The 27,797-nt window shown below is 35.5% G+C and overlaps 1 protein-coding gene across 7 annotated transcripts in view; it reads right to left on the bottom strand.

Moving 5' to 3' along the window:
* LOC126917452 (collagen alpha-1(XVIII) chain) overlaps positions 1 to 27,797 on the bottom strand; it is a 343,182-nt gene that overhangs the window by 193,595 nt on the left and 121,790 nt on the right. The window contains exon 1 of one of the 7 annotated variants that reach the window (XM_050724322.1): positions 883 to 1,643. The exons of the other annotated variants lie outside the window; for them this stretch is intronic. The gene's annotated coding sequence lies outside the window, so the exon portion shown is untranslated. Of the gene's footprint in view, positions 1 to 882; positions 1,644 to 27,797 lie in introns of those variants that run through there. 7 annotated transcript variants of the gene reach the window in all.

Here is a 27,797-nt window from a genome sequence, read left to right as displayed (position 1 = left end):
AGCGGGAAACCAGGAGTGTTCCTCTTATTCTCTCGTATTCTCTTATTCACGCAACACGCTTCTTCAAAAATTCCTACGAATTTCTAGAACGTCTGTAATTCCTTAAATCACATTTCACAAGCGAATCTCGCGAATCGAAAACTATTAATTTCGAGACTTTTGGATGGATTGGAATAACGTGGACGAATTCATCGTCGAACAAGGTTAGATTGCCGTTGGCGGAGATTTAAACGGTAAACCGTGGAAAATTATACCTTGGTATGGCTAATCTGAGCTAAAACTCGACAACATTCAAATCGCTGGAAACTGTAATCTCGAGCAATAACAGTTTGGAATTTCTACAAGTCCTGCCCCCTTCCTACTGTGTTTCGCACAGTTTAATAACACTCGTGTCAATCCGGTTCCTTCGCTTCGCTCGCTACTCGACCTCCAATAACGTTACGAGTTTAACAAACAAAAAAGAAAGGACGCGAAGGAAATGGGAAGAAACGAGTCTTCTTCCTACGTTTCGTTTAAACTTCTGTCCCACGTTCGACGAATCAAAAAGCACGGGAGAAAACCAGGAAGAAAGAGATACACGTATCGAAAGAGACGGAGAGGAGCCGTCGTTTTACTCCGTTTCTTTCTTCAATCTCCGGCCATCCTCTTTGTTTCTTTGGCTAACAGAATCACCATCCTTCACCGCATCCAACCACCGGAGACACACTAACGATAGAAGAGGATTCAACGAGCGCTAGCTCGATCGAGAGCAAAGAAAAGGAGCCTCGATCGCCTGGAAGTCCCAATCCACCGAGGCCATCAGCCTCGAATCCCCATCGAAGCGTTTCTCACGCGAGTTAACCCAACACCGTGTCACGTATCGTGCATCGGTTTGTTACTTACACCTGCTGGTTTGTCGTCGATCCGCTTCGTATCCTCCGCGATCATCACCATCAGATAATCATCACATCCGTTTTATCAGGTTCGATCGTGATGCGTAGCAAATAGGACACGCGACTGAACACGCAAACCTTGTCAGTGAGGATCACGAAAAGGATCCCAACGAGGATCACAATTTACTGCAGTCGGCACGTTAATAATAACGAGACGACGTTCCGCGCGGTTGCACGAGGAAAGGAATACGAGACTTCACGGGAACACGATTCGATTTCGATGCACGCGTTCGTTCCAAGGAACAGAGTGTGATCGCTGATCCCATTATGTTTGACAGGGTTTTTTTCCTTCGCCTCCTGCGGGCGCAGCAGCGCGTTCGCGCGCGTATCAAACCGATCCGAATCCGCGGTCGAAATTGCCGCCGGCCTAGGTCAGCCGGTCGCGTCGGGACGCCTCTCATAAACAGAGAGGGCCGGCATTCGAGCGCGCCCGCCGCGGCTCTCGCACGGATCGCTGCTCGTCGTCGTGGATCCTCCGCGTACGTGGCGGCCAGTGAGCCAGCGATCAAAGAGACGCGACCGAGCCACCGCGAGAGATAGATTCAATGGAGGCGCGTCGCGACGCGGCGCCGCGCGGCGGCAGGTGGCGCGGAGACGCCGAGAGGACTCGGGGGGCGGCGCGGGCTCCGACGCCGCTCGAACGAACGGACACACTGACGACGCCTCGAGTTTTCGCCTGGAGAACGATGCTGCCGCCTCGTGGCGCTCCTTCCAACGAAACTGAGCGCGGTTCCGCGACGTCCGCCGAGAGTCTACCCCCACAGTCGCGTCCGCGACGCCGACGCCGAGTGGGGCGGCTGCGTCGCGACCCTCTCCAACCCCCTCCTGCTTCTCTGCCCCTCGATCCTCGGTCCAGACGGACGCTGCGTACCAGCGAATCCTCTCTTTGCCCTCTGGACACGATTCCACGAGACATTTTCAGGTATTGCACCTACTGCGACGATATGTGCAGACAGAAGATCTGAGGGGCGATTGAATTTTTGCGTGATTTTTGACAGGAAACGAGAAATTTATGGTTGATGTTCGGGTTGATATTCGGGCGGAGAGCTTTTTGAGGAAGATGGTTGGTTTTGATAGGTAGACGGTGATGGTTGATTTGGAATGCGATGTGTTTAGTGTATTCGTGGTACAGTGGTTTAACGAAATTGTGTTTGCTGATTGAGTGTAGTTAAAGAGGTTGGCATTGATAACGAGTCGATCGGTTCATTCAGTAAGTTCTTAAGTTGTAGTCTTGCTTGGAGCGCGATTTTGCCGAGTGTTTCAGTAGTCCGTTTCGTATCATTTCGTTCTTCTCCTCGCCATGTTTGTATATTCTTTTATCGTCAGGAGTATCCCAGGTGAATATTTTCACGATTATGGTTATTATATAAATATTAAAAATCTGATAGATTGTCAAACTTATATCAGCTGTTTCTTTAACTTTGTTAAAAATTTGTATAAATGTGATTATGAGAAATTAAGTTAAAAAGTGACTGACCGTCAAGTGCGTGCCAGTTGTTTTTCTAATTTTGTTAAGAAATATTATATGAATATTTTTATATTTAAAAACTAATTAAGTATTTATATGTTCTCATAATGTGAATGTCCTACGTTATGTGCGAAAGAAACATTAATTTTTTTTCAGTGAAATGAATTGTGATATAGGCTTTTAATTAAAACTCTTTGTTAATTTAAAAAGTTCATTATTCAAGATTATATTCGACCTGATGCATGCAATAATAGATGCGACAAAATAGAATTGGGGGTGGTTTGAACGTATACGTAGATACATGCAGAGGCACAAGTAGAAGTCGATCGTTTATAGTCAGACGCACTATCATACTACAGGGAGTTGTATATCGCTGTATTTCTTCATAACTGGATCACACGTTTTGTATTTTAAATTGAAGTTATTCAAGTTAATAGGTGTATTATAAATATGTGTAGCCAGAAGAAAACTTTTAAATCACGCTTCTATTATTTTTGATTGTGAAAGTACAAAATTTTCTTTTTTACTTCTTACTAACTAACATCTTATTATGCAACAAATAAACATAGTAGGTACGTTTATTAAAACGTTTCTTTAAAAAAAACAGATATTGTTAATTACATTTTTCCATTTATTTATTTTATGTTTTTTAATACTTTTTTGTATCAAATAATTTCTTTTATCATTTTCGTTTTTAATTTAACATCACACGTTTATCACCGATATTTCAACGCTATTCATTTTATTTTATTCGTTTTATTATAATGTTCATTAATTCGACCCGTTTAACGTATTTGTAAGCTATTTATTTCGTTAAAGTTTTTACTGTTCTACCTGTGACAACCGGTTCCTCCACTTGTTTCACGAGGCTGTCTCTAAATGCCTTTGGTTAATAAGTCCTAAACAACCGTAATTCTTTAGCTTTTTATATTTCAAGAAGAAAATGTTGCGCGTGATGTAGCACATTAGCTATGGCACTGACGTTGACACCAAGGTTAAATTGCGAGCAAACTCTGCCGCCTCTCATATATATTTAACCTCCCTCGTCTATCTTTTCCCTTCATTGCCACTCGGTTCTTTTCTGTCTGTAATATAAACCACTCCCACAATACACACAGACGTGAAACAGTGACTCGTTAAAACTTCCATCTATTCCGTCAAATTTTCCTTGACATATAACAATACTAAGCACTTTATATTTCTCTTTCTTATTTCTTTCCCATCGTTAACAGCGATATAATTGATTCTATTATTACATTTGAAACATGTGTCATTGAACAATATTTTTAGTCTAAAATTCACGTAAATTCATATTTGTTTTATTTAACTTTTGATTATCGTTACAACGTGCAATCTAAACTTCATGATATACAAGTCACATTTGTTCTTTGACCATATAAAATTCAATGCGTAATTCAACGTTAGATAAACTTATGTGAAAACAGCAGAGATTGCGTCAGACAAATTTTACGGTTGTACTACTTAAATTCTTCGAACATGAGAATTCTACATACCTTGCTTCGACAGATGAAAGGTCATAAACCCCAGACATAGTTTGAAAAACTCGATGTTTTATACCGGATAAATCAATTTGACGTAAAATGATTTCAAATGGAGAAAAAAGATAAATTATCAAGTTTTCTAAAAATAATTATCGCCGCCGTGACAGAAAATGGAAGTCTCGTCCTCTTATTTTAAAAAAGGATCAAATAAACGAAATTTCAACTGTCGCAACGAGTGACGGCAGTTTAACTGATTATATTGATTAAAGGAAACAAACTTCGCCTCGGACAATTTAATTAAATTACTGCTGTCCTGCTTTTTTCTCGATTCGATCAATCAACCGAATGGTTTCGTTGTTCATTAACGCGATGATAAAAATTGAAATCGCAGAAATAATTATATTCGTCATCACAGATTTAATATAGTATCTCGATGACTTATTTCTCTCGGCCACGATACACTGAACAGAACAGGCAAACGAAACGACAGTAAAGATAAAAATGATCATCGGATAACAAATTACCAAGAAATGGGATACATCGTGAAATTTTGGTTAAGATGAGAGACGTTGTATCACATTGAAAGCGACACTCATTTCAACATGCGCTAATGAAATTACCATTGCTGTCATTCTGGCGATCACGGAGTTTAATGTGAGAATTAAACGTTAATCGAACCATTAATTCGCAAGTTTCACAAGGCTATTGATTTTCCTTGGATCGAACAACGAACGCGTTATAGTTTGCCGGTTTGTCCGATACCATGGCCGGCGACAGAAACGACGAATAATCTACTGGACGTGGTTACGAAAGCAGAAAATTGGCCCGATTGAAATCTATTCTAGCATCTTATCGATCGCGGCAATTGAATTAACCGTCCAATTATCGAGCTCGATCTCGGCTAACAATCACTACTCTTCTCGCATCCTGTCACTTGGATTAAGCAACGCGTCACGAGTAAAGAATTGTTGCCCGTTTCTCAATGTTTCATTTCTGGACACGGCGAAAGCTTTCCAAACGAACTAGAAACGTCTATTAAGAGAAGTAAAATGACGTTTATTATCTTTGAAATCGGCTTCCTTGATATGATATTTATATATTTATGTATTTATAGAAAATTTGAAGATGTTCAAGTGTACAAAATGTACATAATATACACCGTATATGAAACATTCAAAGTATTCGTTATAATATTTAATATATAAATCAAATCTCCATGCAGGTTCCATTTCTTTATTCGCGTTTATAAAGATGTTAGATTACTAAAACCTGCCGCAATGCAGTCATTAGTTTTTGGTTTTCAGAAAGTTCGTAAAACCAGTTATTTAAAAATTGATAAAATACGCTGTACTTTCTACGATGAAATGGATTTATTTTTTAAATAGGAGTATTTTTTGATGCTAATAGTTTCACGGCGTACAGAAAAATCCAAAATTCTAACGTTCCACCATGTAAATGTACTTATCTCTAATATCTGTTCCTCTATCTTCAGTTATGTCTTTAAGGAAAAATAAGCTGGGAAACTAAGCATACAAAAGGATTAATTACAAGTACGAATTTTCTTTGTTACAAGGTAGACCACTGTACGGACGTATTTATAATTTATAACTCTCAGGTGTCGACTTAACTTTCTTCAGCTCCCTGAAACTTCCATCCCTTGTCGCTTCTACAAGCAATGCTCATCTTCGCCATTTCTTACTTTTGTCTCGGATAAGAAGTAGATAATATTTTATAACAGTATATACTTTAAACATTATTATATTATATGCTACTCTGTTATATACTGTATTATTTATAATATTTGTAACCGTATACATATCTGTAATATTTGCAGAGAAAAATCTTGCAAATGATAAAGCTGAAACAGAACGGCCAAAAGAATAAAGTCAATATCCCATCCCCAAATTCTACTTCTAATTCTGTTCGAAAGATTGCATTGTACCTACATGCGCAATATTCCTTTTAACGAAAAAACAAGACTGCGTTGCGATTGCTTGTTAAACACAATTATCGTTTTCCATTTAAAAAATTTCTAGAATTGCTTTGTTGGGGAAAAAAGCAGGGTATACTGCACGTAAGTTTTTGCAATTCATATTGAGGCAGTTGTCGATTTTTCAATTCCGAGGAATACGCGTTACCATTCTATCGAGATTTAGAGCAAAACGATATTTTTCCGTAGGATGGAATTTGCGAAATTGCAATTTGACACTCTCGGTAGACCTAAGACAATCATAAAGGAAACGTATCTTCGTTTCAGCTAAAATTTCCTCCCCTTCGTTGTTCAACTTCGTTGTTTCTTGTTGCTTATAACAGTTGCTTTTACTTCATTCGGTTCCTAGAATATTCTCCAATGAAAACACGAAACAGCATAAAGTCCGTAATACAATTACGACGTAGCTCCTAATCCATGATCCTAGTCTACGACTAGATACCATGCATCCTAGTCTATGTAAATACATATGTATCCTCCGTATAAATCCTTGTACGCTGTCAAGATCTTAGAATACGTATCCGCTAGCAATTAGTTCCGTATCACCTCGCTCAAATATTTCACAAATCCTCTCTTGCGTATTCATTCAAAATTGTAATAAGAACTGCATTGATCGCAAATAGATTTCCAAACACCGATACCTTACGAATCAACGTATAGGATGCTGTAAAACGAATAAATCGATGAAAATAATTCACGCAACGACGTTACCATGAAAATCGTTCGCTTAGAAACGAACGAATCGTCGTTAAACGAGGCCAGTTAACGCTTGCGCGTGAATTTTTAATGGCGCGAATAATCCACGAAGAGAATGGCGACGTATGATCGCTTGACGGCCCATAATCCACAACTGTTCGATATAAACGATTTGCTTGTACCCTACTCCGTGGCATGTTCACGAATTTTTCACCCGGCTCAACGACTCGAAACACCATAAATCCAGCCTGACCGTAAAATTCGTATTGTCGCGCGTTTCACAGGCTAAACCGATACAACGACGCTTTTTTCCCTCTGACTCTCCACGAGAATAAATATCAGATGATGGCTATGCCTATTTTCGTCCGTGCCAAGTGGACAAATTTCTCTCGAAAGCTTGTACGAACACGGGTTTTCGCGTTTCTCTGTTGCGGAAAGATTTGCGCGTGCTGCTAACCACGAGATATTTTTCTTTCAATGAAGAGGAGAGATGCGCTTCACGATTACCATTCTACGATATTACAAACGTTTTGTTTAAATATAGCATATATCGATGATTTTTCGATACAATTTTTTAGGATCCCTTAAACAATTTTTTAAAGATGTTTTCAAAAATAAATGTGAGCGAACTTCATTTATTGGAAGAATTGTTATTGGAAAAATTTTACTTATTTAAATATAAACTCCTATTATACGAATAAAAAATCGCAGGTAGTTGCATGAATCAGTGCGGTAGAAGATTTACGAGGAAAATGATACAAGTGATAAAATATTGAACGCTGCAGAGGTCACAGTCTTGGAAGTTGTATCGCAGATTACGGTATACTTGAGGGACGAGTGAATTTAATCAGTTTATGCTGTATTGGGAATTCTCGTTTGAAAAAAATTATACAAATACGTGAATTAACATTTTACCTCGTCAAATATTTGTCGAATGCGTCGATCGTATAATTCTAAGCATTCTTCTAAATTGCAAGATTTCTAAGCAATCGGATAACTATCTTTTAATTGCTGTGTCAATTATTCTCTTCGTACTTGTTTCTTCGACGTTCTACCAGCGAAACTTCTTGCCAGTGACTTTTCCTTCTTTAAATTTTTGAAGTTAACCGAAGTTCCCCTGGAAGTTAGCCCAGACAAGCGTAGAGAGTGGTTAAAACGAAAAACGGATCTCGATGGTCTTCACTGTAAAACGTAAAGAGACTCTCCGACACAAAGCAAAGACGAGAAAGCCGATCGAGTCTGGACATTTCAAATCTTTTATCTCCTCATCGGTGGGATTTCTCGCCTGAAATTCGATAAAACGAAACGGAACGAAGTGTTAAAAGCTTCGAAATTTGAGGATGATATTAATTGAGTATCTAGGCGAAATCTGAGATAATAGTAAATGAAACAACAAATAAATAAGAAACGATTTTTCAAATGCAGAAATGAAATCTATACTTAAATATTTCCTCTTAAAATAAGCCCTCCAGTTTGAAGCAATCGATTCATCCGAAAGAAACCTTCTCTTATAAATCTTCAAACTCTACCTTCTTTCCTCTACATCGCGTACTAAATAGAAAATACTAACATCCAAGAAATGAAGCCATTATTGCATCAACTTCTCAGTTCCAGTAATGGAAGAGCTTTCTAGAAAGAAGATTCATAAAACAAACTGGCGAATCGAGGAAATTACGTTAGGAGCCTGACGATTAATTTTAATCTTTAATATCAGCTACGTTTAAATTGATAATTGTAATGACTTTAAACGACTGTAATATGTTCAAATTATTCTATAACTTATGGATCGTAGACCCTTCCTTCATAAAGCCATTTAATCTTCCATTTAATCATCGATCAAAGCTAACACCTAAAGAAACTTCGAGGGAAAAACCATTTATTCCCAAAAACTGTCTCGTGTTCTTCGAAAGATCGTTAGAAAAGGAGCAAGTAAAATTTCCTAGGTAAAAGAAAACGACAGTCTGGACCGTGTCTCTTTTCGTTTAAACAAAGCGGCCGGTGCGAGCGTAATTCCCTGTCCTCTGCACCGCAATTTCATTGTTCCTGCAGCGAATGCTGAATCGACGCGACCGATACAGCGCAACAGTTTGACAAGGACAGCTTCGACCGGTGTGAAATGCACTTCGGCCCAACCCGGAAGCCTTATCGTGCTCGTTACACGGCTGTTCATGTGCGACAAACGGTTTCGTTATGGTTCACTGCGTCCTGCATTGGAACTTGCACGTTGTTCCTGTTTTCGCAACATTTTGTTCCATCCAATCGAAGAGCTCTCTTTCTCTTTCTCTCTCTCCTCTCTAATATACCTTTCCCTCTCTTTTTGAAGGTCCATCTGTACATATGTCACCTATTCTATGTGTTTTCTCCTCTTCTCTCCCTTTTACTCTATCCTTTCCCGTTTTTCCATGTCGAATGGAACAACAGACCTACTCGTATCCATGTCGCTATCACGAGGTTATTATTTAAACCGCTTTTGTTGCGTCAACTGTAAACTTTGGACACCGATACAGCGAAAATTGTATTATCAATTGAAAAACTATACGTAGACCACTGATGTCTTTTCGAAATTCTAACGAATTTTAGAATTCTAACGAGTAATTATAGTCGTCCATGGTTGTTTTAGCATTTAGATATAGTATCATACTATACTAATTATTACTTTCTAATTATTTATTATTAATCGTGGATATTAAAGAGATTAGGAAAAGGAACATATCGTATAGAAATTCTACTGCAATTCTATTCTCTATTTGTTTATTCTTCGTATAAGACAGTAACGAGAAAATTAGCAAGGTTGATTTTTATTTTCACGCTTTAGATAAAGATAAATAATACTTTTGCTTGGAAATTCTTATCATCGATTCAGTTATACTCATTATTGTATTTCTTTCTTCCTAATGGAATTACGAATCGGATTTTCACAAAAATTATCGTTAACCAAAGATAATTTCATTTCGCGTTATGCGTATCGAATTCAATCAATTACATTATTTAATGCGAACAGCGATTGGCGTATTCCTACATTATTCGAAGAGTAATAACGATCGTCCTTCTTCACCACTAAATTGGTATCACTTATCCTACATTCGATGAATTATCCGTTCCATTATAATAAATTTAATTCCTCTCCTTGATGTTATTATTGCATACGTATATCATTCCGCTATGGATTATCATGGCTTATGATGTTGCGAGGTGAATTTATCCTCTTCTGTCGATTATTCATACAGTTTAGTTTAACCACTTGTGAAAATACCTCTGTATCCATCGCCCCTCGTATTATTATAACCTTTTTACGACGAGAATCATTAGGCTATTAGAAAGGCGATTCGAGAAATTCCATTGTCTCTGCAATTACGCTAACAGAATAATTTGTATAGGTTAAAATTACTGATTTCAGATACAGGCAAATGCGAGTTTCAACTGCGATTACGTACTACCGAAACGAAATCAATTCATTAGCATGAAACAGGGTGAGTAACGGTAGAGCGGCGAATAGAAACAAAGCTTTAAATTGAAGTAAATAATTCGATAGAAATTCCTCTTTGATAAATATCATCTTTCTATGTACTTTTCAATACGATTATCACGGACTAATGCAATTTTCAGACGAAACGAACACTGAATCGTACACATGTGTATATTAAAATGAGAAATGAGAAAATTTTTCGAAGAAAAAGAAATTAGCGAGACAAATATTACAATAAACATTTTAAATAATTCGAAAGTGTATTTTGGCGCAATTTATAATTTAAAATAATTCACCTCTATATTAGTAGAAAACCAAGATCGAAAATCAAATTTTTTCTGTCTACATTTGTTCAGTAAATAATTCTCTTGCAAGGCAAATCTAAATAATTTTTCGTTGAAAAATTTATTTCTCATTACGGCGTAAACGGCCACGCTCGAACAATCGTTCATGATTCGTTTGTCTATTATCTTAAATCGACGCAAACCATCAATCGGGGGGACCGTGGAAAAGGTAACCACAGAGATATCGTTTCAAGATACGTTTGTATCCTACGACTCTTATTCGCGTGCGTTTCCCTGGTGAAATGGCTTGAAAACAAGGGATTCAACGGCAAACAAATCGATTCTTCCCCTGGGAGTGGAAATGCAAAAGAACATTCGACCTATTTTTTTCTTTCTCCCTTGCAAAACGCAGCTCATTTTCTTTCCCCGCCACTGTTCCTCCTCTGTTCAACCATTATATCTCTTGCTCTTTCTCTCTTTCTGCACTTTCTCATCTTCGTGCCTCTGTCATTTTACCGTTGCAATCCTGTTTATCCCTTTCAGGTCGAATTTCACTATCGACCCGACAGATCTCTGGTAAACTAATTTCAGCCCCCAAAAAGCATTGGTTAACGCGGTCCATACCATCCCTTTGCGCCCTTATCCACATCGAATTACGATAGTCCGCTATCTCTCTTCTCGCTTTTCGCCTTCCTCGTTTTCTCTTCTTTCTCGCACTGTGTTTCTTTTTTCTTTTCGCTGGTTTTATCGATTACAGACGTCGGTCATCCCCTGTTCGTCAACGTTTCGTTTGCCAGTTAAAAAATCTAGACTCTTTCTCTCAGTGACTCGTTAGAAGAGTTCTCCATTTCCGGTCAAATATCGATGTATCGCGTGTTCAATTTTCGAGGGACACAGGCAACGTGATTTCCGACGGCTGCCTCCGTGAAATAGTCTTTGAAAGTCCCGCCACCGAAATTCTCTCGGGGAAATGTTACAGGAATGCGCGATGTTCTATATGTTTGATTGTGTTTAGTAATATTGATGCAAAAGGAAGAAGTAAACCTCATATTTCTTTCTTTTTTTTGTTTGTTTTTATTTATGCACTTGCACATCGCATACCTCCGGCGTATTTGTACGAAGACTGGAGGGAAAAAACGCGATAAATCAGATTTTTTATTTTTTACAGGAAAGCAATTTTTAAATTTAGTACGTTGCTGTACATATTACCAAAGTTTTCTTTCCGTTTGGTTTTGAAATTGGGCACACGTTGTTCCGTTATGTTTGTAATTAAAAAAATATTGCTTGCCATAATATTAAAATTAAAGGTATTAAAATGTTGCTGCTGAAATGTTTTGTTTGGCTATTATAAAACTTCATCAGCATAAAAGCCATTATTAAGGGGCTTATATCTTTGAACCAAACATAGCGTTTTCATTTCCAGTTATACGATACTCTAAATTCATAATCCGTTTCGTCAATTGGCTCTGTAAAAAGCACGAATATTGCATGAACATCAATAATTTGATAAATAATAACAGGTAAGAAAAGCAAATGTTCCATCTAGATCAATTTGAAATAGACAGTTTGATGTAGAAAATGACTAATTATTCAACTATTTATCTATGCCAACGTTGCTTTTTATTTGCAATTTTTATATCCATAGACTTTCCTTATAAAATATCTTTACAGTAATAAAAGATGCAGCAATTTTCCTGAGGATTTTAACGTTGCGAAAGCTTTTACAGTTTATTTATGTAGAAAGCAAAATAAACTTTTTAGAGCGTTAATTTCCGATCGGTCGTTATTGCTGCGATTTTAATAGTCTTTAAATAATCTAGCAGTTGTCAGAGGATTAAAAGGTGTCTGGTTTCAATAGCCATATCGATATCAACGATGCTTCCATTTCAAGGAGCAATTACCAATTTTCGAGTTACTCTTGTCTGCCACTCATGTACAAACCAGCACAAAGGGTGAGTAAATTTTAATCTCAATTATAAAACCTCAATTATGAGAGAAAGCAATTACGAAACAAAAAAAAAGTTCGTATAGATTCATTGAAAGCTTTTTCGTGCAAGACGAACTTTTCCTCGATATTAAGACAAATCCGAGGAACGTAACAGGGCGAAAATCTATTGTACTATAATTTATTATTCGAGCGAGTGAATCAACTTTGTTCGAAATTCACGTTAATCTCGACGCTTTCATTTCGACAAGTAGAATAACCCGAATCAAGCAACAACAAGAAGAATATTACATTACGCCCGGTATCCTAACGTGGCTGCAAAAAGCACGGCTACGATTTAGCAGCCACTCTGGCTTAACCTAAAGGAAAACATATTACCTGACATTTCTGAGGACTGACGTGGCAGACGAACAAGAACACAGGCGATACGTTTGCGGTAGGCTTTTTCGAGCGGAACTTCGCGTCACTAATCACCCAGTTGCTTCAGGAAAAAATCGATGACCCATCTTGCTTGAACGACCACTCAATTAGCTGGCCTCCTTTCATCGATCTGTCCCTATCTAAATCAGACGTATCGTGGAGGAATAGGAGATTTTTTGAAAAGAAATCGTCACGCTACTTTTATCGATTTTAAATGATCAAAAAGTCCTTCGTTCTGTTTTTATACATATAGAACATTGTACGTCCAATGATATGCCCAAGAAGTAATTAATAGAAGATACTCAATATGAGAAAAAAGTAGATGGTAAAATAATAGACTACATGTTACTTAACACTAGGATTAACAGAATGATGAAAATAATATACAGTAAAACAATAATTTATCTGAATTTGGCAGGGAGCAAACAATTTATATAATCAAAGTATAGTAGAAGCTCTGCAACGATTTATTATTTTTTGTTTATACAATAGGAGCTCGCGTCCAGATAAATAAAATCAACCAACAAAAGTTAGTCATTCGGTTAATCGGGTATTAATTAAAATTTCGCTCAGATAAATGGAAATCGAATAAATAATTCATAATTTTTTTATGAAGAGACCACTGTATCGATTAACGAATTTTGTACCTTTAAATTTTTCCTTCGCGTTATTTCAGTTTAATTTCTTTGACACATTTTATACTGTCGTTATCGGTAGTTCTAGTATCAATAAAATGTCAATTTTGAAAAATTACATTGCCTTTTAGATTTCCTAAAATTTATAGCAGAGAGGTTGATCAGCTTCAGGCTCGTTAACCGATACCGATTAGTTAAAAGATGCTCTCAATTTAACAAACTTAGCGTTGGCAATTTGTGTCTTGCGCTTGTATCTTGTTTCACTGTTTGCGTGATTATTGCAGCTGCAAATTGGATGCAACTTCGTCGAATTCAGAAGCTTGCAAAATTCAATCCAAACACTCGCAAAGTTCTGAGTTAGTAGAAACCACAAGTTGGTTTAAATAGTTTTAAATGTTCATAAGCCCCAAAAATGTAACGTTTTATTATCGAAGGAAAGAATAAGGAAATATGTACAGAAAAAAAATTTATGATGCAAAGTATTTTTTAAAGATTTGTGAATCAAGAGCAAGGCGTGTGAACGTCGATAAGGATTTTTTGGTTGGTTTCTTTTTTAACTTTTCATATGCCCTGCGCGGACCAGCTGCATAGATTATGCAAGCACGCAATACAGGAACGTTGGTCACGTTCTAGACTTGGGAAATCGGGTCGTAATCCCATAGTCCCTGTCGGATATCCGACGTTCTCCTGGGTTTACAATGCACGAATCGCCGTCAAGAAGCGAGAGGCAACACACACATACACATACACACACTTCCCAGTTTTCTGATTCCTAATTAAAACTTGGATATTTTCATAACCAATGATTGATATGCTGAAATAAAATTAACTAAAATTGAAACGATACAAGTATTTCAATTTTATGAACAATTGGCTAGACACAGTTTCATATAAGTTTGAAATTTTCTATTATACCACATACGTATATACTTTTTGCAATTATACAAAATTGTAGAAAATAAACGATTAATTCTTCTCTGTTAACGAGCATTATTTTATTTCTTGATGAACTTTTCCTATGTGAACTGTACATTGACACAAAAATTCACGTGGGCGCGCTTGGAATGCTATGATTTCAAATGGTATGATTAAAAAGTTAATTATTTCTTGTTTCTTGTGCACAAGCACGAAACGAAGGGAATTTTTGCGAACTAACCTCGAATACGAATATCGTGCAAAGAAAATACTGGAAAATAAGAACACAACGTAGATAAAAATGTTAACATAGTACGTATAGAATTATTATTATATACTCGATCTAATTTGATAATGTTTCTTCGAAAAAAATACGAATGACAATGTTAGCAGTGGTTAGGTTCAAAGAGTAGCTTATAGAAGTAAAGAGGTCAATTAAGAAGCAGAATTTTCTGCTGTTTTTATATTCTCACACCAATTTCTTATCATCGTTGTTTCCTGATTGACCAAATATGCTTTCGAATCTACAATGCTTGCCCGCATGCTTTTACCATTCCATCGTTGTATGTGATGTCTAATTTACAATCTGCTCGTTCCCTTTGTTAATTTAGAATATCTCCGCAGCCCTCATGCGTCGACGATTCAAAGTGTCGAAACCTAGATCCTAGGTTTGCTCTCACGGAGAAACTGCAAACATATTTTTCCTCTCAATGTTTAACGTTGGTACTCCACCAAGATTCACTGAACCAATATATTTCCGTACATTTTACTACCTACGAATCGTACATCTGTATTATAACGGATAAGATAATATTTTAATTCGTGTATTACGCGGATAATCATCAATAACGATTTATTCTTTTATTTATCTTGTATATTATACTTATTTTTATATTCTTAAATTTTTATTTTATGATTATAATATTTCAGCTATATTATATATCTTCAAAATTATGCACCGTACGTTGATATATTTTAAATATTATTCGCTTATCATCGGACTATTATATTTCGTTATCACGACTTTGGATTCGTATCAAACAATCAAAATAATTGTAACAAATTCTAATTATAATAAAGCTCTGGTCATAGATCATAATTTCAATCCAAATCGATTATAGAGTGTTTATACTGGTAAAGTCGAATTTACACTATTTCTCTTTCGAGGAAATGCTTTCATTTGCAGATGAAACGAGGATGAAAGCAACGTTCATCCGTCGTATTCCTTCAAAGTGAAACAGTATAAATTTGGCTTAAAGCAATTAAGCCCAAAGTGAAAGGTTCAGAGTGAAAGATAACCGCAGTTTACCAGAAATTAATTTCGTGGATCATCCGAAAATAATAAGAGGTAATAAAAATTGTAAAATATCCAATGACGCAAGAACTAAAAATCTCCAAATATTAATACATTTGTTCTCCGCTATAGTTTCACGTCATCGAAACAGTTCTCACTTGTAACGCTCGAAGGTGCCACGATGTTGATCATCAATTCTGCAGAAGCTGTCGATGGACAGATAAAGAGTATCCTCGTTCGATAGTTCTCGTGGACAAGTAACGAGAACAAATCAGATTCTTTTATTTGCGACAAAACAGCGCTGTGTTTGCACAGGTGCATTGTCTACTACGCGAAATACGATTCCGTGTTAACCGATGTATCCAGAAACGTTGCAATTGTCAATTCTAACGCTGATACCTGTTAGCGAACGAATGACTCCTGAGATTCTTGATCAACAATTTAATCGTTCAACTTGTTTTCACCTTTAAATAAGTTCTGTTTTCCCTGCCATGTCTGTTGTCTCATCGTAACGTTTATTGCTCGCGGGAGCAGCTTTCAATTGAGTTTCGATTTTCCCTGGCTTTTATCTTGCCTGTTCGAAAGTAGAAACTGTCCCATTACTTTCTCTCTGTTCTCTTGTTTGTTCGTTGACGCATCCCTTTGTTTTTCTCTATCATTTTCCATTTTGTTATCGTCAAAATACGTAACCGGAGCATACAGGATAATAATAATAGAGGAATTTTATGGTTTGTCGCTTCACAAGAGATTTTTCGTTCAAGTGGACGCTAGCACGCAGCGCGGGATAGATTAATGATCACTTTTTGAACGAACAATCTCTGCTCGGTCGAAAAGAATTGATGGAAAGAAGCTTCTAACGATTGATACTCATACCTCGGAAAATGGAGTGAAACGAGAAAAATGGTTTGAAAAGAATCGATCGATTTATCTGTTTTATCTGCGTGTTTTGGTGTTTGATATTAACGTTCGAGCAACTCGGCTGTAAAATTTGACGTCAATATCAGCTAATATTAATTCCGTCGAAAGCATTTATATGTTCTTAGTAATTGCAAGAAAAGATAGAAACTGAAATTCGTCATTTTAACGAGTTCGATAATTCTGGCGTTAAATCACATCCGATACAGATGAAATTACTTAAATCGATACAAATTTAATTGATGCTAATGTAAAATTACGGTCCATTCTATTCTGTAATGAGATATTTCAATTAAAAATATTCTATAGCGTACGTTTCCAAACATATGTTGTTTTTTTATCAACTGTATTAACTTATTTGTTTAGAAACTTATTAATTTCTTTAACCCATCTCGATGAGGACGAAACTGGTATTGAAAATGAATTTTGATAAGAAAGAAAGAAAGGAAAGAATGACATTCCTGTTACAAATTGAAAATTTATGGAATATTTCGATCACATTCGATGGATCTAATACGTTCGTTAGATACAGTCATTTCAACGTTCTTGGCGACACACGAAATGTGATTTAGTATTAACGTAACCCTTCGGCAGGACGTGCTCGAGTTCCGAAATCTACTCGCGTACCATTCCGGTTGCTCGAAGAAGGTTAGTTCTTAAATTTCATGGGCATTTTACGCTTTACCTCGTTGAACACACGGAACACCGTTCTCTTTGGTAAATTTAATTTCACGTCGCGTATGTTTGATAAAGGAATTCAACCGTCTTCCAACACATTTCTCACGTTGGATAAATAAAATTTACCAGATGCTTAAATTTACACTTCCAAGACCTAAGCTTCTTATTAGATATTTTTATATGCAAAGTCTAAGGTGAGATAATATTTTTGTACTGGATTAGTTTTTTAGTTTAATTTTTTACACCGCTACAGAGTTTCGTTTAAAATTTACATAATTTATAGATGACAATATATATTTATTCTATCATTGTTAGTTTACATATTTAACTTGTTTATATTTTTAGAGAGATGAAACATAATTGGCCTAATTAGACATTAATAAAATAAACATTAACAAAATGGAGACATTTTGATATTGGTTGCATGATATTATGTAATGTCATAACAAGGAGCAATTTACGAAACTGGAAGTAATACTTAGTCTAAGTTTGTTACACCTTAACTTGCGTGAGATTGCCTTAATATAGGTAGTATGAGGCGTCTAACCAAAGACGAACCATTCTACTTACGATACAGACCGCACCTTCATTGCTTGTCCGACTAAATACTGACTATTTCCCTTAAATGGTGAATAACAAATCCAACGTTTGAATTCTCAAACTGAATCCACGATAATTTTTGTATAATTACGTATGACTAATGAACGTACTTATTAATAAAAATAGTTTCTTGAAAAGTTTATTATCGCTTAATTTGATCTCATTGGCCTTTCGTACGGTATCTTTGATATAAAAAAAGAAAGAATAGACGATTTATCCAGTATGCATTTATTATATAATTTATATATACAATAATTTTTCATAATTGATTCAGGTATTAGGACAGAATATTTGACAATAAAATTAAAGAAGGAAGAAGTTCCTTGGGCCACATTTCGGACATTTTCGGCGGGTCATCGGGAATCTTATCCATTACCGAATTAAATCTCGGCCCCGGGAATATCAGGTTGCTATCGATTGAACTGTAACTGCCTGATCAGATACAGGGTCGTTCTACTTGAAACGGTAGCTCGCCATTCTGAGCTAGTTTGCCAGTGGTTATTGACACAAAGTTATCCGAGATCGCCACTTAAACGATAGCTCGATGCTGTGACTTAACGCATTACCGTTATTTTGATGATCTTCGCAATGGTCGCGAGGTGTTAAAATCTGCACGAGTTTCGCCTCTTTTGAAGCTTCGCAAAACGAATGAATTATTACATTAGAGTCTTGATTTAATTCTTCGATATAATACAGAGGGTGTTTAAATTCATAATCAACGGAGTTATTAATTCTTCATTCGAGGAATTCAAGTTATACGTAGAGTATTTGAGCCTTTGATACGTATGATTTTAATTTTATTCGGTTGTTTCTCAATTATCTATCTCAAGCTAAAATCATAAACTTTGATACGCTACGTAATTTCACAGATAACGCGGTCACTCGAAGATGGCATTAAACATTAGATTAGATGAAGTTTAAGGATATTCTAATTTAGATTAGGTAACGTTTAAGTACATCCTAATTTATTTTGAGGCAATGTAGCCTAGTCTGTTTAATCCAACTATAAATTCATGTGAGATGGCTTTTGGTCGATAGAACGTCGATAGTTTTCATGCATTTTTAATCCTTCTTCCAACTCTACCCCCACCATTCCATTTTCTTCTTTTTTTTTTCATTCTAACTTGGCTAGATTACGGTGATTCCCCAACCGTGGAACGGATCGTGATTGTTTAAATCGTCTCTCGAATTAACTCTGCGGCCGAATGCAAAGTTGCGGTGTTGCAGTCACGAAAAGAGACAAACGAGCCGGGTTACTAGGATCCCCAAAGAAACGTATTTCATCAGCACTTTAATGCCGCATCTGGATAAGCGCCACTGAAATATTTCGAGCAAACTGTAACTTAACTTGGAATCCAAGTTTGTTTAAACAGGGACCAGCACTTTTTTCTGCGACTACTTAGTGTACCGGTTTGGGTTCCGACTGTCGATAGATTTAACAGGGCCAAGGTTTTAAAGGAGAAAAAACTACTGGAAAAATATAAATTCTTTTTTTTTTCGATGCTAATCGACCTACGATTTAACGTCTGTGAAATTATTAGGCTAATAACGATAGAGACCCTGGGAACTTTACGCTGATGTAAATTTTGTTATTTTAATTTATTTTAATTTCAGTGTTATGAATACTATTTTGAATATGGTTCGATCGATAATTGGCGTGCCGTTTCTCTTCTATTAATTTTTCAAGTTTAATTGTTCAAAATTGTTGCTCTAAAGTTCCACATTCTGTATTACTATATCATACTTATAGCAAAGAATATTACTGAACCATATTTCATGATTTATATACATAACCATATTCATATTCATGTTAAATATTCTGCCCAGCAATCTACATAAATAAATTTATGAAAATAAGATTTCCTTTTTCGAGGTGTTGAATATTAATCGTGTGTCTGAACATTGTGGATTTGACAACTTTATAAATAGTAGCATCGATCGATTTACTTCCAGAGCAAATCATATAACACAATGTGTAAGAAATAACAATTCGTTTCGCCATTTAAATAATAATTACATACCAGGTACATCGTTTAATGATTTATTTAAATTTCAAAAGTATCATAATTCTTTATCCCCGTTGTAATCTTAATTAAACTTTTCTAGGACGATAATAACCAGGAAATAACATCTCCTTAAAAAGCCCAATAAAATCAATTACCAAGAGATAACTGCTTTCCACTGAATCTCGTTCAAGTCAAATCACGTAATGAAATCGCGATGATTCTAGTCCGTTTACGAGGAAAGTTGAAGATGAAATTAACGCAAAACAAGGTGAGAAGGTCGGTGAGGATGTCATGGCGATTTTCTGTTGGTAGATGCGCTTAAACTTCGACTCTCGCGAGGAGATAAGAAAAGAAGTTACGAAGGGAATGGTTGAGTGATAAAATGGGCGCCTCGAGATTATCCAGTACGAATACCGGGTACAATAAAAGGTAATATTCCGGTCTGCAACAAGATCAGTTCGATTTGACTGTCCCTTTTTGCTATCTACGACACGCGCCCAGAGGTGCCATGAAGAGAGCGAAGAATTTTTCTCTGAGAGATCCTTTTGCACAGACCCCTTTACTGTCGACCCAGATTTTCGTGCACAGTTTCAGAGCAAGCAAAAATCGGAATAAAAAAGGAAGTCACTCGCGACGAATTCTACGGTTTTTAGTCACGTTACGTCGTGCGGAACCATTTATCTCTTTGATCAAAAATTTATTTTGACAGATGAAAATTTTTGTCAAACTATCGTAAATGTACTTTGCTGCCATACTTACGAATATGTCTCCTTTTTTATTTTTTGGTACTCAAGAGTTGTTATTTATTTATCCCTTTTCAATTAATCTCTCTTTTGAGTTGTGTAAAATTCGAAGTGTAAGGTTTTTATCAGCAGTGATGTTCCATTTTACAATCTAAAAAATTCTTATTTTAGTTACTTTATCCTAGTTTAGTAGTTAGTATATCACTTAATACGCTTAATAGGCGATTTTATAAAAGTATACGATTGAATATTTGTAAAAATCTTCCAAAATTTCAAAGATCTTATACCTTTCCTTCTTTTCTTTTTTTACTTATAACATGCGTAGATGAATCTATTCTTTGAACGAAGAAAGGTTTCCTTTGATACTTTCCTTTTAATATTTCCGAGTTATTTTTAATTATTTTGAAAATTAATTCATTGAAAATTATGATATCGTCGATTAGCGCTATACAAATTTAATTTCTGCGGATAATGTAGCTCGAAGAGAAGTTATTATGTAGTTAAGCAAGTAAATGGATTGTACGAAGGTATATAAAAAATATAACATAGGAAAATTAATTTTGCAACAAGATGGCAAAGTTGCATTTACTTCCGAGTTAAAATCTGTTGCTACAAACAAGATTAACCAGTCCATCTACTTTAGGCTATATACGTTATTTAATGTTTCTGGCAAACAACTGGAGAACTTCGAATTATCATCTCCTCGAAATCAATGTTAAATTGCATGCAAGCAATCAAAAGTTTAAGCATAAATGAATTTTAAATTTGCACCGGAGAAACGTTGCGAGAAAACTCAATCGTCAAGAAAGTTAATCATTCATTCATTACCCATTTGTTTTATTTTTTTATTTTACGTTTATACTTCTTCATTTCGCAAGCACACCTAAGCCAAATCTAATTCAAACCTGTTGAACATTAACAACTCGTTTCTAAACCACTTGACCTTGTACTGTAAAATATTTTCTAATGATCGCCAGTTATAATTTATTTTGGTTATTTCAAATTACCCTTTTTCTTGCTTATCTCAAACTTAACAAAAATTGAACGAAAATTCTGAAATATTAAAAACGGTGATTAATATTCCACTTCTCTTCACATACTCTCGACTCTACTTAACTCCATATAAACTTAATTGTTCTATTACTCCCTATAAACCATAAATTCTCACAAAATTTCCCTAGACGCAGACAATCAAGATCTCGTTATCAAAATTTCAATTTATACACCGTAATAACAATGTCAAAAATGACATTCGAGCACCGGTTATCATGGCTTCTATCTCAGCAGGAATCACGCGTTCCCTCCTTCCTTATCATTCGTCGTAACTTCTCATTCAGCGCTATACCATTTCACCGGGTCGTTCCAATCCCGGCAGTCGACCGGATTTCATCGCGCCCCATCATCATGTTCCATTTTGATCCTCCATAACTGGCATCATATACGAAACGCTGTTTCTTCAGTACCGTTTTCGTTTCGTTTTATCATAACTCCACCTCCACCTAGCTATCTTCATTCGCTTTTCCATTTAATTTCGTGAATTTACGAGCCCGGTCAATTGCGTTCAACCAACAGCTGTTTACCGCCCTGCCGTCGATTTTGCGCTATTTTTCGCCCAAGATTAAGATTTCGATTAAGATCAAGCCTTATATTTCTATTTCTCCAAACCACACCGCGAAGGAAACTATTTTTCTCTCTCTAAGAATTATATTTTATAGTCGATTTCGATGGGTCATCCACGCGATTGCCTAATTTTCGACTAACTTTTTGGATTCTTTGACTGTCAAAAATTCGCTATAATGTCCGATTTAGTTTCACGTCTCTTTCGCGTTGATCTTTCTTTCGATCTTTTCATCGATGAATTTCATCTCGCGATTATTAGATATTATGCAGATTCAAACTATTACGAATATGGTTGAAAAAAGGAACACAAGTACACAGGTTTCTACTCTATTCTATCTGTATTTACCTCAGCATGAGATAAGAGAGAAATATGAAACAATAACAATAAGATAATTCATCTATTAAAGTTATTCGTCCGACATTTTTATTTACAATTATTCGAGTATTCTCTGGGCCAAAAAATAAGATGTGTATCTCATACACCTACCTTCTCTATTTTTTAATATTACATTATGTTCTATACATTTTTCCATTGTGAAATTTTCCAAAATGCACAGAAATCTACAATCTACCGATCATCTACGAATTCGATGATCTTTTTCAATTTTGCACTACTCTTTTATTTCAACATTTAAATAACATAATTGATATTGAAATACTATAAATTGATCAAAGTTACGCAGTGATGTATATCGACGAGCTCTCAAAATATTTTTAAAGCATCAGACGTGAAACGTCGACCGTGTTAGGCAATTGTTCTCCGTCGACTGTGCGTGTGCTTGAACGAGTCAAAACACTAGAAAGCCACGTTTAGACGCACACGCAGTTCCGCTCATTTATCAACACGGATTCATAATTTTCCCAGGAGTGCCATTTCTCTAGAAACGAGTTAGTCTTGTCGATACAACAACATACATAGAATCGACAGTGGAAAGTTTTGATCACAGTGTAAAAGACAAACGCTGCTTTTGGGACCAATAAACGCAGGCTAATTGCGCGTGTAACACTTCCAAAAATAAAACTTACTTTTTGAAACCGTAATTATATCGCTGTGTGTACCCCTACAGTGCCAAATTTACGCGCGTAACGTACGGTTTACCGTGTTTTTAACATTATCCATACGATAATTGCTACCTAATTGCGTGTTATTAATTTAATTATTAAGAGAGATGCAATGATTTTTACAGTTTATAAACATTTGCAATCTGATTTTTAGCAATTGTAGAGTGACTTCAGAACACGACAAATTAAATTAAAATTCTAACAATCTCTGAATGTAGGTTAACAGAGATAGTTTTAGAAATGTCGGTCGTATAAAAATCAGATATCAAATACATTCAGCTGCAGCAAAAAATAATCTAACCTTACTTGATAATTACCTTATTTGATAAGGACTTCCTTGTAGAATTTGCCAATTTCGAACAAATGCATTTAAAATCTATTTAAAATATTTCTTAACAGAGCATCCGTAATAAAATAAGGTAATATTACTAAGGTATTACTCAACCGGCACTAAAAATATAATATTTCTGTCACCAGATTCACGCTATATTCCATAATACCTAGAAATAAAAAAGGGGTCTTCGGTCCATCATTTATTCGATACTATTTAATAATTTCATAACCGCCGATGTCACAAATTGTTAACTTTCAAATTTGGAATTCTTCAAGAATCTAGTAACTACGAAACAAAACATGGAACTCGACCAAAGGTATACTTCACTTTAAAAAACAAAAAAGGAGTGTCAACAATCACGGAAACTGCCATACAGTTTCATTAAATTGCCACGTATCTGTTTCATTAAAATTCCACGATAAATTCTAACACATCGACTATTTTAGGAATAACATCGTTTCTTATTCGTAACGATCGTCAGAGAAATGCTTGGAATAGCTTCGTAGGAATGGCAGAAGAGTTATTTAAAGGTGAAAATGATCCTGGAACGGGGTTGCGGTTGAGAGAGCAGCATAATCCAACTTCGAAAGTTGCATCGAAAATAACTGGTTCTCACGTTGGTACGCATATGCTGCCACGTTTACGGAAGTTCAAATACCGCAGGGCAGCCTTGTCAACCACATCTATCGATGAATTCTTTCTCCTTGTGTTAATTCCCCCGGAGCAACGGAACTTTCGCTTCAGGAAACCACAAAAAGAGCTCTCCGTTTCCTCGTAAGCCTCGGACATTTTTCTTTTGCCTGGGTCTCGTGATCACCGGTGCTTTTTCCCTTCTCGCACTGTATCGTGCAAGACACGCAAAGAAAATAGTTCGAGTACTCGTCCGAAATGACAAAAACCCAATTGATTAAGTACAACGCTTAATTGTACACGATATAGAAAATGATATACGTATAGCCATATATCGATATATTTATATATATATAATATAGTTCAATTATCGATAAATTGGGCTAAAAAAGGTGATGACAAGAGTAATCTCGATTTAGGAACCTAAGGTTAAATTTTGAGTTACATTGTATTCTACTAATTATTACCAGGATCAAACTTGTCAAAGAAACCATTGATCGCAGTTGGTCCATTGTCTTAAAAAATAATGTCAGTGTTCGGATTCGAGGTTTCAAACTTTCAAATATCCAAATTTTGAATTTGATTGTTAAAAATTCTTACTTCGAACTTTCTTATCCTAAAGTTTCACACAATTTTGTGCTACCATATTACATGCCACATACGTATACGTATGTTACGTTACGTATTACATGTCACGTGTTGTATCAAATATTTCCTCTTACATTACTAAAGTTATTAAAATTACAATAAAGAACGTGACGAAACGATCAGCAGAACGTTAAACATTCGATGCAGCAATCTTTTGGCTACAATTCAGAGTATTTGATATAACAAGAATCTGTTGTTTCAGTTCCCTTTGGGAGTGCAATACACGAATGTAATAAACAATGGCCTGATTGGCTAGTTATATCTATTGACCAAAATTTAGAAAGCCGTAACAAGCGGGTTGGAAATTGGAAAGCAAAAGCAAATTGCCGAAGTCCATTTTTTCAGTTATACAAATACAGAAAATATAAAATATATTTCGTAACAAGCTATACCAATTTTTATCGATTTCAACTTTTTATTGAACGTCGAACATTATTACACAAACTGATGCTCGGCTGATCCGTGAAAACTATCTTTGCTGATTGAAATCGAAGAATTTGAGTAGGTTCTCTCTTCCCATTGAAAAAAATTTGTATGCTCCATTGGCTGAAGTGAAGATTAAAAAATCAAACTCTTGCTCTTTGTTTCACGCTTGGAAAAATTTTTATTGCAAAATTGAATTGGAAAAATCAAGTTCGATTTAAATGTTATCGAATTTAAGGGATTAAAATTTAATTCCAATACCTTTAAATTCAAAAGATTTCTACATTTAGATAAAAAATTCGAAACACTTCAAAAATCTGAATGATTAATCAATCAAGAAAATATCAATAACGGTACTGATACTTTATTAATAATTACTCTAATATGGTTAATCATCTATTGATAACAAAAATCTACGCTCGAGAATTTATTATTAGATATTATCCTGTTAAGTCAGGGGCGGGAGATAATTCCAAAGTAAATCGGTTAAAGGATTCCTCTCATAAACGTCAGTAATTATCTCTGAAAGTCATGGAAATGGAAAAATACGTTGGATTTTAGATCTGACGAATTCTTGTAGTACTAGAAGAGTCTTTTATCACAAATAGAACGAAATATTCTACAATTGAATAATTTTATAAACCAAAAATAGAATGAAAATAAATTAAGAAGCGTTTTCAATCATATTGTATTTTATAACAATAATCTTTCATTATTAACACACATAATCGATGAGTGGAATAGCTTTGCTTAATTATAATTTGTATATTTAGATCGTTCTAGAGAAAATTTTCTAAAATTAAAATATCAATAGAATAATCGCTTTAAACAGAACTAATCCTCGTAAAAACCTTTTCACTATAATGTTAATGCAGATAAAGATAATAAACCGTTTTATTTTCGTCCATCAATATCATTCAGTAAGTTCGCGTGAATTCATTAGCTGCGATATTTCTAGATTCAATGAGTTTTACATTAGCTACGTAAACGCCAAGAATTCCAGGCTAAAGTATAAGCGTACATAACAAAATTAATATCGCATAGGTACTATGAATTTAATTACGTGTTATATTAATTCATACTTCGCGCAACTCGAAGGATTCAGACTTTAAATGATTTTATTTGTAATTGTAACTATACGGTGCGTGAAACATGCTACATGCCTACATAAAATGTTTAATAAAAACTTTCTCTCTTTACTCATCAAATTATTATCAACTCGTTATTCGTAGTTTTAAAATCGATTAAACTAATGGCTACAGAGGTAAATATACAAAAAAAAGGAGATTCAAAATCGTGAAATATAACATTAAAAAATTCGGACACTAACTGCACCAACTTTCTGCGTTACTAAAAATTTACGCTTTTAGTATCTTATATATTAGTCGTTAAATTCTTTAGAACCATCATTAGCTTCACTGAAAAAGCCTGTTTGAACTAAAAATATTATTTTTTATTTCCGACCAAGAGGTTTTACTATCTCTACACCAGCAGACTATCAGCCAGCTAAAGCAACCGAATATTCTGTTTAGCACATTCCCCTGCTTTATTAATATTAATAGACGGAGAAACGAATTTTCTTTTCAAAGTTCGAAATTGGGCTATAAACTTCGTTTCACGCGGAATACAAAAGCGTGACTGCGATATTTCCTCGTTTCATCGCTGGGATGGAACCGAAAAAGAGGATCCGTTGTTTCTTTTAATTATCCGTATCTCTGGGCCGGGGCCGAGGATAAACTTTGATCGCATTAAACGGTTCTCAAGGTTTAGAAGGAAGAATGGAACGACGTCAGGAATTGGGTTAAGAAGCTGGTTTATTCCTCTTTGAAGCTATTCCCGATCCGTCGTCGATTCATCAAGTACAGATTTAAACTTGTCGGGAGGAAGCTGGAACCTTCCTTCGAGAGTTCCAGCAATGCCCATTCTACGGACGTTCGCTTCGTATTATCCTCCAGTTACGACAGTCACGCTGATTATCGATTGCTTTTATCTACGTGGAAGGGATGATGATAACGTTGCTCTTAGAGCTAAAAAGTTTTACATCTTTTCGCTTTAACCGCGGTTAAAGCTGCCAAGTCAGAATAAATGATTTGTGGAACATTTTTAAAAATTGTATTTCTAAGGAATATTTCAGGATTAATCGAACGATGATTGGAACGTGATTAAATTATGTTTTTCATTATTTTATCACGTTTTGATAAACGTGAAATTACTATTTCATACGTGTACATACATCTAATTATTTCTTAAGATTTTGCTAGAAATCCTTACTTTACCTTTTATTCTTTCAGGACTTTACGTCGTTTTCAGTTCACATCCAAGTAATTTTTATATGACCTTTGTCATAGACAAGATACAGTAAGTAAATGACATTAAATAATGTAATTAAGTGTATGAAGATATTAAAACAACTTGGACGCAAATTTTTGAAACAACATTTCTCTGTATCGCTTGGATAGCTTTAATTTACCGATTTGTCGAGAAACAAACTTTTCTACCTAAGAAACACGTTATTCTCTTCGTTTTTTAATGCAATGTCTCGTGGAACGACAGATATGGTATCCTTTTTTCACGGAGAAAAGCTTCTTATC

This window comes from Bombus affinis, chromosome 6 (assembly GCF_024516045.1).
Source record: "Bombus affinis isolate iyBomAffi1 chromosome 6, iyBomAffi1.2, whole genome shotgun sequence".
NCBI lineage: Eukaryota > Metazoa > Arthropoda > Insecta > Hymenoptera > Apidae > Bombus > Bombus affinis.
Note: the sequence above shows the minus strand (reverse complement) of the source record. Positions and strands in the feature narration are given on the sequence as shown.